This window comes from Lipotes vexillifer, unplaced genomic scaffold, assembly GCF_000442215.2.
Source record: "Lipotes vexillifer unplaced genomic scaffold, Lipotes_vexillifer_v1.1 scaffold1041, whole genome shotgun sequence".
Taxonomy (NCBI): domain Eukaryota; kingdom Metazoa; phylum Chordata; class Mammalia; order Artiodactyla; family Lipotidae; genus Lipotes; species Lipotes vexillifer.
Window position 1 is genome coordinate 574360 of NW_006775616.1, and position 12250 is coordinate 586609.

The window sequence follows — 12250 nt, forward strand, 5'->3', positions numbered from 1 at the left end:
TTTTTTTGCTGTACGCGGGCCTCTCACTGTTGTGGCCTCTCCTGCTGCAGAGCACAGCCTCCGGATGCACAGGCTCAGCGGCCATGGCTCACAGGCCCAGCCACTCCGCAGCATGTGGGATCCTCCCGGACCGGGGCACAAACCCGTGTCCCGTGAATCGGCAAACGGACTCTCAACCACTGCGCCACCAGGGAAGCCCCTGTGAGACTTTTAACCTTGCAAATGCCCTATGCATTTGAATTCCATTTATGTTTGTAAATTAGAATCACTGTCAGTTAACTTTCTTTGCTATAGATATCCAAGGACACTACTCTACAGTATACATTCAGAAATTTAATAAAAGACAAGCCTCCATAATGAGCAAGATGTCAGTATGATACAGTAAAAATAGTGTGGTCTTTGGAACTACAACCACCAGCATTCATAATTAGCTCTGTCATAATTTAGATAAGCAACAAATTCTATCTGAGCCTCACTTTCCACATCAATAAAATGAAGATTATATTTAAGATTTTATAACAATTAAGTGAGATCACATAGGTTAAAGACTTTCTACAGAATCTGATATTTAGGTGTTAATATTATGGTACGTACCATCATATATTTCAAAACTCTCTGAGGACAAATGCAGCAATACATGACTTATCCAGAATCACACTTGTGGAATTATCGAGACTAAAAGTGGGTTTTACTATTCCTTCTTACCAAGGATATTGGGGGAAAATATTACAGTTATAGAGAAACATTTCTTGTAGTAAACATGGGATGTAAAAGATGTTTCCAGGCACATGGGACAATAAGCCATGAAGATATGAGACACATAAAGTTTTCCATTTCTGACTGATCCAATCCAATTGAATAGGACCTTCCCTGCTAGCTGTTAAAAATAGCTAAATAGTCTTATAGCTACAACGATGTAAGTGGTACCTAGTAGCAGTTGACAGAACAATCTGCCATTTTATGTTATCGGCTTCAAATTCCCCCCAAAGATACCTTCCCATGACCAGAAGATTTGAATGTGGTATACAGATTGCCAATTTTCAATTTTGTGGCTCAGACTAGAGGAGTTCTGTCACATTAAAAAAATACATCACACATCATTCCTTGATAGATAGGATCCAACTGCTGCACCTACGTTGCCACTTGACCAGAGTTAAATCTAATAGATACAGACCATAACTAACAGCCAGTCTACTAATAAATGATTCAGGAACGCTATATGGATACATTTTTCTTTTTAGTAAAATCAATACCAACTAAGCTGCCTGCTGAATGACATTGCTTGAAGCATTATAAACATCATGATCAAGAAATTCAACAGCAACCTCTATCAGGATTGCTAACAACCTTTATCATAGATTTAAGCCAAAGTGAACAGAAGCAGAGTGTATAAAACAGGGGTCTTTAGGTATTAATTCCTACTTAGGGAATATCACCTTCTTGTATAAATACAGCAATCCTCCTTGGCTGTACATGAAGAATGAAGTAAGCAAAATTATTTTCATCACACCTAGAAGCCTTGAGTTCAAGACCTAACTATGCCCTTGGTAAGTCAGTTGTATGATCTTTATCACATGCTATGCCTTGAGACTGCAAAAGGAGGAATTAGACAAAGTTATTTTTAAATTCTCTTTATCTATGTTTCTAAGATTGTCCTTCTCCACGCTCACTGTAAGAACACAGATATCTCAAATTTCTACTCACAATACTAAAGTTACTCAGTGTTTTATTTTGTTCATTTAGTTCAGTTATTCAAGGAACTTGCACTGCACACTAATTATATGCCAGGCACAGTGAAAAATTCTGGAGATAAAGCAATAGTCCACAGTATTAAGAAATTTAAAAACAACAATGTCCCAAGCTCTGAATTTCTATAGCATTCATTGTTTTATGCGTACTCCTGGGCTCAGTTTTCTAAGGTATCAATTAATTATCTGATTACCAACCCATGGTAATGCAGACTGCTTACTATGGCCCTTTGTTCCTTATAAAATGAAATTCTTGATAGTTGGCAATGGGATGAGTGCAGGATCATTTTATTATTTTAAAAAAATACTAATAGTGAAGCACAAACTGTATCCCAAAAATGTAGTTTCTGCACTCTGGCGTGAAATTAATTTTTGATGTCCCAATAATTATTATATACTGATCAGAATTTCTGAATGTTAAGTACATATTACTTTGGTGAAAAAACATAAGAAATGTATTAATAATTAGTTCATAAATTATAGTTTATACAGTAGACAAGATATATCAAAGGATTGAATCCATAATGGAATTGTACTGTGATTAAACAAGGTGATTTTTAAAGTCCCTTTGAAGTTTAAAATGTGAAGATTCTTTATACCTCTGGGTTACCTCTATGGATTTTAGAGTTAAAAATTCTCACTTCCAATTCTTGGATTTATATGTGGTCTCAAATTTCATATATGATCCCAAGGGCTGACTGTTTTATTGTTTCTGTTTTTGTTTTAGGTTTAAGAAACAGTATAGCCGAGAAATCCTTTAAACTAAATAAAAAAGAAATAATTTAACACTAGAGCCCATGTAACACTGAAGTAATCAGAGTTACACATTATAAACCACCACAGTAAAATAATTAATCACTTCCTTAAAAAGCCGGATGAAACTTAAGACTGCAATTCCAAAGGGAACTCACTACAAGAAGCAGCCAAAATGCTGCCATAAAACTCTTTAATATTCAAATTAAGCTTGAAGTATTTTGTACCAGACTGAAACAACTGTAATTAAAAAAAAAAAAAATGGAGGGAGGATTACTAATAAGATTCAAATGCTGATTTATATAGCACAACTAACTCTAAAGTATCCAGGTATTAATTTTAGCTACAAAGAATATTACACAAATAACACACTGGTTCTCACAAGAGCATAAACAGAAATGTTTCAGCTCTTGCTCTTTTAATATGGCATCACAGATTCATTGGTAGTTTGCAACTGTACCTTACAGATTTACTTAGTCAAATGAATGAACCAGCCTTTGAAAAAGCTGTTTAAACTATTACTAGACTTGGGAGGAGTTGAATTGTTTATGACATGTCCTTATTTATAAGCCAAGTATCTGAGGCTACAACAGGAATTAATATACCAGTAGAATCCAGCCGGGACATTTTTCACAGAACTAGAACAAAAAATTTCACAATGTGTATGGAAACACAAAAGACCCCAAATAGCCAAAGCAACCTTGAGAGAGAAATATGGAGCTGGAGGAATCAGGCTCCTGGACTTCAGACTATACTACAAAGCTACAGTAATCAAGACAGTATGGTACTGGCACAAAAACAGAAATATAGATCAATGGATATAGATCAATGGTACAGGAGAGAAAGTCCGGAGATAAACCCACTCACATATGGTCACCTAATTTACAACAAAGGGGGCAAGAACATACAGTGGAGAAAAGACAGCCTCTTCAATAAGTGGTGCGGGGAAAACTGGATAGCTACGTGTAAAAGAATGAAATTAGAACATTCTCTAACACCATACACAAAAATAAACTCAAAATGGATTAAAGACCTAAATTTAAGGCCAGACATTATAAAACTCTTAGAGGAAAACATAGGCACGACACTCTATGACATAAATCACAGCAAGATCCTTTTTGACCCACCTGCTAGAGAAATGGAAACAAAAACAAAAATAAACAAATGGGACGTAATGAAACTTCAAAGCTTTTGCACAGCAAAGGAAACCTTAAAAAAGACAGAAGGGCAATCCTCAGAATGGGAGAAAATATTTGCAAATGAAGCAACTGACAAAGGATTAATCTCCAAAATTTACAAGCAGCTCATGCAGCTCAATATCAAAAGAACAAACAACTCAATTCAAAAATGGGCAGAAGACCTAAATAGACATTTCTCCAAAGAAGATATACAGATTGACAACAAACACATGAAAGGATGCTCAACATCACTGATCATTAGAGAAATGCAAATCAAAACTACAATGAGGTATCACCTCACACCAGTCAGAATGGCCATCATCCAAAAATCTACAAACAATAAATGCTGGAGAGGGTGTGGAGAAATGGGAACCCTCTTGCACTGTTGGTGGGAATATAAATTGATACAGCCACTATGGAGAACAGTATGGACATTCCTTAAAAACCTAAAAATAGTACTACCATATGACCCAGCAATCCCACTACTGGGCATATACCCTGAGAAAACTATAATTCAAAAAGAGTCATGTACCACAATGTTCATTGCAGTTCTATTGACAATAGCCAGGACATGGAAGCAACCTCAGTGTCCAGTGACAGATGAACGTATAAAGAAGATGTGGCACATATATACAATGGAATATTACTCAGCCATAAAAAGAAATGAAATTGAGTTATTTGTAGCGAGGTGGACAGACCTAGAGTCTGTCATACAGAGTGAAGTAAGTCAGAAAGAGAAAAACAAATACTGTATGCTAACACATATATATAGAATCTAAAAAGAAAAAAAAAATGGTTCTGAAGCACCTAGGGGCAGGACAGGAATAGAGACGCAGACGTAGAGAATGGACTTCAGGACATGGGGAAGGGGAAGGGGAAGCTGGGACGAAGTGAGAGAGTGGCATGGACATATATACACTACCAAATGTAAAATAGGTAGCTAGTGGGAAGCAGCCACATAGCAAAGGGAGATCAGCTGGGTGCTTTGTGACCACCTAGAAGGGTGGGATAGGGAGGGTGGGAGGAAGACACAAGGGGGAGGCGATATGGGGATACGTGTATATGTATAACTGGTTCACTTTGTTATAAAGCAGAAACTAAGACACCATTGTAAAGCAATTATAACTCCAATAAAGATGTTAAAAAAAAAAAAAAGAAAGAAAGAAAAAAGTCCTGCCAGGAAAATGCTATATTTTCTATCTAAATTCTAATTTACAGGTTACGCATCATATTTTTTTTAGTTGTATTTGAAGGTGGCCTTTAAATAAATAGACTAGAAAATTGTCTGCTGCCAACTTGCAACAATGCAAGTAACGGAAAACAAGTCAGAGACCATCTAAATACTGCAAGCTGGGGGGAAATAAAGTCTACAAATGAACAGAATTTCATATCTTTCTGAGAAACCCCTTGAGAGTAGTGATATTTGTTAGCAAAACTGAGATTTGGGGCTGTAGCTTTTAAAATAAGTATGATTATGGAAGCATTCAATTAACTTGTTTTCAGGTCTCCTTTTCTATTGATTAAATAAGCAGCTACTTTAGAGGTACTCAAATAGGCTGGATGATCAAGATGTACAACAATCGTGGACCAAGCAAATGATTTTCATGGAATAAAAATGCCAAAAGAGGAAAAAATAAATAAAATCAAGACCTATAGCTATTTCTTTTTTAATCTTTTTTTGTTTTTAGTATTTATTCGGAATGAAGGAATTCCTAAAGAAGTATTAAGTTCCCCCTGGAATATCAGAAAGAAAATAACAAGGTATACTGTAGAAAACATAAAAATCAAATATGAAAAGTCTGGTTAGTGTATTAATTGAAAACTTTTCCCTAGAGGTCATTCCACTACATGATCCTCATTTTATATAAAAGGGAATTGAGACCCAAGCAGCAGGGATAATACAAAATATGTTGAGGAAATGAATCTGGCTTAGTGAAGACCCCTATTTTTCAACCTTGGGAATGATAAAAACTAGACCAGAAAGAGAAGCCAAGGACAGTTATGGTCTTTACTATCAGTCAAGCTCATGGTTACAGAGAGCATATTTGACCAACACCTGAAAGTAGCAGTTATTCTGATTTCATTATATCACATTCTTTTTTTCAACATGTGTTTTGAAATTATGTGTAGAAATAGTTTGGAACATGTATTTGTTTATATATTCACTTCTGCGTTCAACACATTTCTTCAGCATCTTCCATCCTCAAAGAGTGTAAGGATTGGAGATATAAAGGGAAACCAGATTACAGAGTTGTTGCCCTCAGAGAGGTTATAGGGCAATGGGAAAAAGATAGACATTAAACACATAATGCTGATAAAGTGTGACATACACAATTACCAGGTATTATATAAGCATATGTTATAACCCAATTCAGATAGTCATAGAAGTTTTTATGTAAAAAGTAATGTTTAAGCTAAGTTCTGAAGGACAAATATTCATTAATTAGAAACAAAAAAGTAATGAATGAGTGTGATTGAGGACAGTGAACTCAGTGAAATATTGTGTCCAAGTGCCACACACATTTGCTACACTATAAAAATATGACTAACACTTGACCTATTTTATTTACTGAACTCTTGAACTTCTTAAAGTCAACCAGAATTGGTCCTTTAACATAATTGTTTTCGAGGCTTAAGGGGAAATGTTGCCATTTCCACATGTCAATGATTTTCAGAAAGTGCTTCATGTTTAAATGAAAATCTATTCAATTACATAGTAGATCACATTTGACAAGAAAACACATTACATGACTAAATGTAAAGAATTATGGACCCTTAAATAGGACTGTGAATTTTCTTAACAATATTTAGAATTTTTGAAACATTTGTATTTTAATTAAAAATTATATGCTGAAGTATAAGAAACTAAAGGTAGAATGCCATGAAAAATAGCTTTCTCTACTTATTTTAACATTTTCTAATGTGAACGGATAGATTAGATTTTGTAATGGAATCTAGTTATGATTAAAAAGAACAAGCTGATCCAGCTAAAAACATATTTATTCCCTAATACCAATACAAACCTAAGCTCCCATTATATTCTATAAATATGAAATAACCTTTAGTAGTATGACAAATGAGCTGATGTGGAATGATACCCTTCAGTCCCAGATAGTAAATAGAACTTCTGGATAAAATATAACAAAAGCAAGTAAGTAGTGGCATTGTCTGTTTGAGAAGGAGAAGGAAGAAAGGAAGGAAGGAAAGAGGGGAGGGGAGGGGAGGGAGGAAGGAAGGAAGGAAGGAAGGAAAAAAAGAACAAAAATCTCAAGATGCCAGCAACAAAGAAATTATTCCAAGTGGTAAAAATTTGCTGATGCTCTGGGTTGTCCATTCTAAGAAAAAAGAACCCGCTAAAGATGAGTTTACAGTGAAAATCACAACCAAAAGTACAATCTACTCTGAGGCATATGTAGCAGAATCAAGAAGTAGGAGATTTAGAGATCAAAATGTAGGAAAAAAATACTTTAATTATACATGTAAAAGGTTATGGAACAATAGAAAGTTTTATGAATAGTAGTTAAAAAATCATAAAATATTAGGTTATAAGGTGCAATATTTTTGGAAGGAAACTGAAGCCCAGAAGAATAAAGGGAAGTGATTAAGTTCACACAGGTAGCACAGGATAGTCCCAAAACTATGTTCTTTCAGGTTTGACAGGATCCAACTCCAATTTTAAGACAGATTTTCTTCTGCTGTAGTAATATTCCATCTATTTTTGTCATTTCTATGCACTAATATACATTTAATAATGTCTAAATTAACTCAATTAGTATTCTTAGATTTATTTGAAATGGAGATTTTATATCACTAGAACAAATTTTAAAAATCTATGTGTTTGCCATAAATAAAAGCTAATTGTAAATATATATACAATGAAAACATAACAATATTATTTTAATGGCAATGGAGTAACATAAGTAAAGATAAATAACAATAAATCTAATTAATTTACAAAAGGTGGATCTAAAAATCAAGTCCCCAATGAGAAGGATATAGCAGTGTCGGATCAATACGTTTGGCATACTGCTCTTAGTTTTAAAATGATGAAATAGCAGGCTGACAAGGTGATTTCATTTTCTAGTTTGGTCTTAATGCCAACCCTTCATTTGTATATATATTATTGTTGTTGTTGTTGTTGTTATTATTATTATTAGGGGACTGACTACTACGATTTAGTCCCTAACCAAAATGATATAATTCTATTCAACAGCACTTTTCTACAAATGCCATTTGAAGCAATGCTGAGTGTGATTTCCTCTGAACTTGTCAAGTTTGTGGAGAATATTTTTGGAGAGATAGGAAAAAAGTATATTTTATCTATTCATTGCTGTCATGTAGACTGAGAAGGAACTACCAAAAGGATTATACAAGACTTTAAAAGATGCAAAGCTGACTGAATGAATTAGTAACTATGTTTTCAGATGACCAAATCAACACCATTCATCATAACCTAAGCATGAAAAGCATGGCTCTAGTTTTTCCATTCACTTTCTTATACATTAAATACTGATGAAGCTTGCTTTCTACAGATTAATTTTAGTTTTTCAGATGACCAAATATACTAGCAATACATGTTATTTTAATACATAATGCAGTTCTTCAAGTGAACATAATATATTAAATAATTTTTCTCCAAACAAAAACTATTAATGAGAACTTTTCTATAAGAAGTCCAATTAGCTTCAGTAAGAAATAGGAGTTATTGGTAATCACACTGTTAACAAAGCAGAAGTGGGGAAAGGCCATGGATTCAGTTCCTCACTCTTAATAACGTTAATGGCTTCACTGAGTACTACTCTTGAATCTTAGTTCATTTCTAGGGCTTCCCAGTGACAAAAAAGTGAAGACTGTGATGAAAAATTTAGTACAAGTAGTAATAAGTAATAATAAGTAATAATTAATAATAAGTAGTAATAAGACATATATCTCCAGGTTAATAATTTTGCCTTTATTTTTTTTGTAGCACTCTAATACTTAAGTTTGAGTCTCTTTGGAAGAGACGAGAATTTGAAAGCAAATATTTAATGTGGCAGGTGCAGGCAACACTGGTAGGCTGATAGGGAAGTATTAAAGGGAAGAGAGGAAACAAAGAGTATAATATCAAGCCAGTAACCACAATGAGTCTCTGGAGTTCAGTTCTATAACAAAGCTCTGAAACATCGTGCAAAACACAATCCTTTGAATTATTTCACCAGAAAGAAAAGGGAGCTGGATATTTATACGTGAACTTCTGAGACTCATTGGTTGAGAACTGCTCTCAGAGTTTTGATTCTCTGACACTCTGTTCTACAACACAAGCATGGCTGAACAGCTTTCTGTGGTTCTGCAAAATGCCTTAGGCTCTGAGATACATTTACTGGCAGTTGGAAATTGCTGTAAGCACACCAAAATAGTAGGTCTGAGGAATACGAGTGAGGCACTGACAACATCTGCTACAACTGACAAATGATTTAGGTAATTAATGAATTTTAATGACTGATCTATGGCAAATTCCAAAGAAAATATAGATAGATATGAAATCAATTCACAATTATTTTTTGATTTATACATATTTTGCTGATCAGTAATACCTTAATGGTGTAGTATTGGGAAGAATGCTGTGGTGTATACTGAAATTCTATATATTACAATCTAAAATAGCAACTTATCTTGTCTCTACTATTTATAATTCTTAATTCATATAAGGTGCTTTGGGGCTCCAAGGAACCAAACCCTCCCCAAAAAGGGCTTAAACAATAAGGAGATTCACTATCTCATATAACAAGCGGTCCAGACACATGCTAGATAAAGGAATGGTTGACTCAACAGCTAATAACATCACAAATTTATAAGGTTTATTGCTTCTTTAGCAGACGGTGTTTGCCTTCAAGTCAGACACAGCCATGATTACAAGCTGAGTCTTAAGTCATAACTGAAACCATGCTCAGTAAAAGAAAGGTTTGTCGCTTTATATGTACCTCCTTTTAAAAATGAAGGTCTTGTTCAAAAGCACACGGTACAATGTCCATTCACCATTTTAAAGTGTAAAGATTTTTAGTATATTCACAAGATTGTGTGACCTTCTAATGCCAGAATATTTTCATCACCTCACAAAGAAACCCTGTATGAATTAGTATTCACTTTCAGACTTTCCAATCCCATCCCCTACTAACAATTACTTCACTTTATATCTCTATGGGTTTGCCTATTCTGGATGTTTCATTAGATGGAATCATACAATATGTGGTCTTTTGCTTCTGGCTTCTTTCACTTAGTATAATGTATTCAAGGTTAATTCATGTTGCATCAGTACTTCGTTATTTTTTAAGGCTCTGTTAGGAGGAGGAAGATCACTAGCAGTAGCACTGAATACATTCAACAGATGAATGTTTAGCCATTCATCTACTGGTGAACATTTGGGTTGTTTCCATGTCTTGGCTATTATGAATAATGCTGCTGTAAGCATTTGTGTAAACGTTTATGCATGAATACAAGTTTTTATTTCCCTTAGGTATCTACCTAGAATTGGAATATTTTGGTCATATGGTAACTCTATACTTAACTTTTCAAGGAACTGCCAAGATATTTTCCCTGGTGGCTGTACTTTTATATATTCCCACTGGCAATGTATGGCTGTTCCATTTTATTCACATCCTTGCAAATGTTTGTTGTCTGTTTTTTGAATTTTTAATTTTATATCTAGTGGTTATGAAGTGGTATAACTCTGGTTTTGATTTGCATTTCCCTGATAATGTTGAACATCTTTTTATGTATTTTTTGCCCATTTGTATATGTTCTTTGATGAAATATCTATAAATTCTTTGCCCATACTTTAATTGGAATATCTTTTTATTGTTGAGTGGCAAGTTTTCTTTGTATATTATATATACTAGACACTTATCAGGTATTTGATATGCAAATATTTTCTCCCTTACAGAGGTTCTGTTTTCACTTTCTTTATACTGTCATTTAACCATAAAAGTTTTTTTTTTTAATTTTGATAAAGACCTATTAATCTATTTTTTTTCCTTTGGTTGCTCATGTTTTAGGTGTTATATCTAAGAATTCTTTACCAAATACAGGGTCATGAAGATTTAATCGTATATTTTTTTCTCAGAGCTTTATGATGCCTACATTTAGGTCCATTTTGTGTTCATTCTTGTATATGGTGTTAGGCTCAACTTCACTCTTGCAAGAAAATATCCAGTTGTTCCAGCACAGTTTCCTGAAAAGATTATTCTTACTTCACTGAATGATCTTGGCATCCTTGGTTAAGATCAATTGGCTGTAGGTGTATGAGCTTATTTCTGAAAACTAGACATTTGAATACTATAATGTAGTAAGTCTAGATGTAAATTCTCCTCATTCCCCAATTTGCTGTTTTTATTTTGCTTTTTTTAAAATTGGAGATGGCTATAGTAGTCCATTTGTTTAGTGATTTTCCAAACTATATTTTTGAAAAGACTGTATTCCTTATTATATAAGATCATTGTCTCTGTTTCTCAGCTTGTGTTCAGGTACTGTTGTGACAGCAGTGCTCTCAAGTGTGAGGAGATTAAAAAGAAGATAATATGCAAAAGGAAAAAAAACAAACAAACAACCTGTCTCAGTCTTTGCATCTTGGCTCTGTGTCAGGGCACTTCCTTACCACTTAGCCAGTCTTGCACTGAGCCTAGGTTCAGCCTAAGGTAAAAGTTTAAGGTCTTCTCCAAACTTTTCTGAGTGTGCATCTTGCTTTGAGCAAGCTTTCAAAAGTGGCTTTCTAAATCCCCCATTCACATAAAATCCTTTTGAACTTCCTAATTTCCCAAAGAAGTTCTCTCCAACTTTTTCTTCTGGGCCTTAAGCAGTCTACTGTATGTTTCTTACCCCAGATATCTGTGGTTTGTTAGTTCATCTTGCCGTGTTTCTGAGGAATGCCCACCACTTTTCCAGCTTGAATTCTGAGCCAGGTGAAAGAAAGATGGGTGCCTTGTATCAATTGTGCAGATAGACAATATACATGTTAGAACAGATATACATAACGATTCGTGATGAAGGGCTTCTCTATTCCTGCCAGAATGGGGGCTCAGAGTTCCACACTGGGAACATACACTTCCATCATCAGTAGTGGTCTCACTCCAGGGATGGGGATGGGACAAGTGCGAGTAAAAATGCCACAGAATTTTCTTACCGTTTTGAAGTTTTCTTTCTTGATTTAGTGTTGGCTTGGTTGTTGTAAATCTTTGACTCTTTTCCAGCGTTCTGACAAAGTTGGAACTCACAGTTTTTCTTTTATTTCAATGTTTCAATTGGAGGAGAGAGATTTGGAGCTGATCATTTTGCTGATGACCCTCCTCCCTCTCTATTCTTTGACCTAAAGTGCATCAAAGTGGTTGAGAAAAATCAGAATGTACTTGTTAGAGTTTGGGATAAGGCCATCCGATTCAAAAGCACACTGATTTAAAGAGAAGTATAACTGAGACTACCTGTATCACCATTATTTAGTTTTGTGTTCAGGAAATTTTGCCCAGGAAAGAAATGAATTTAGACCACCTAAGTTGTCTTTGTTGAGTTTTCTGAAAAACCTTTGCCCAAGAAAGAGAAAAC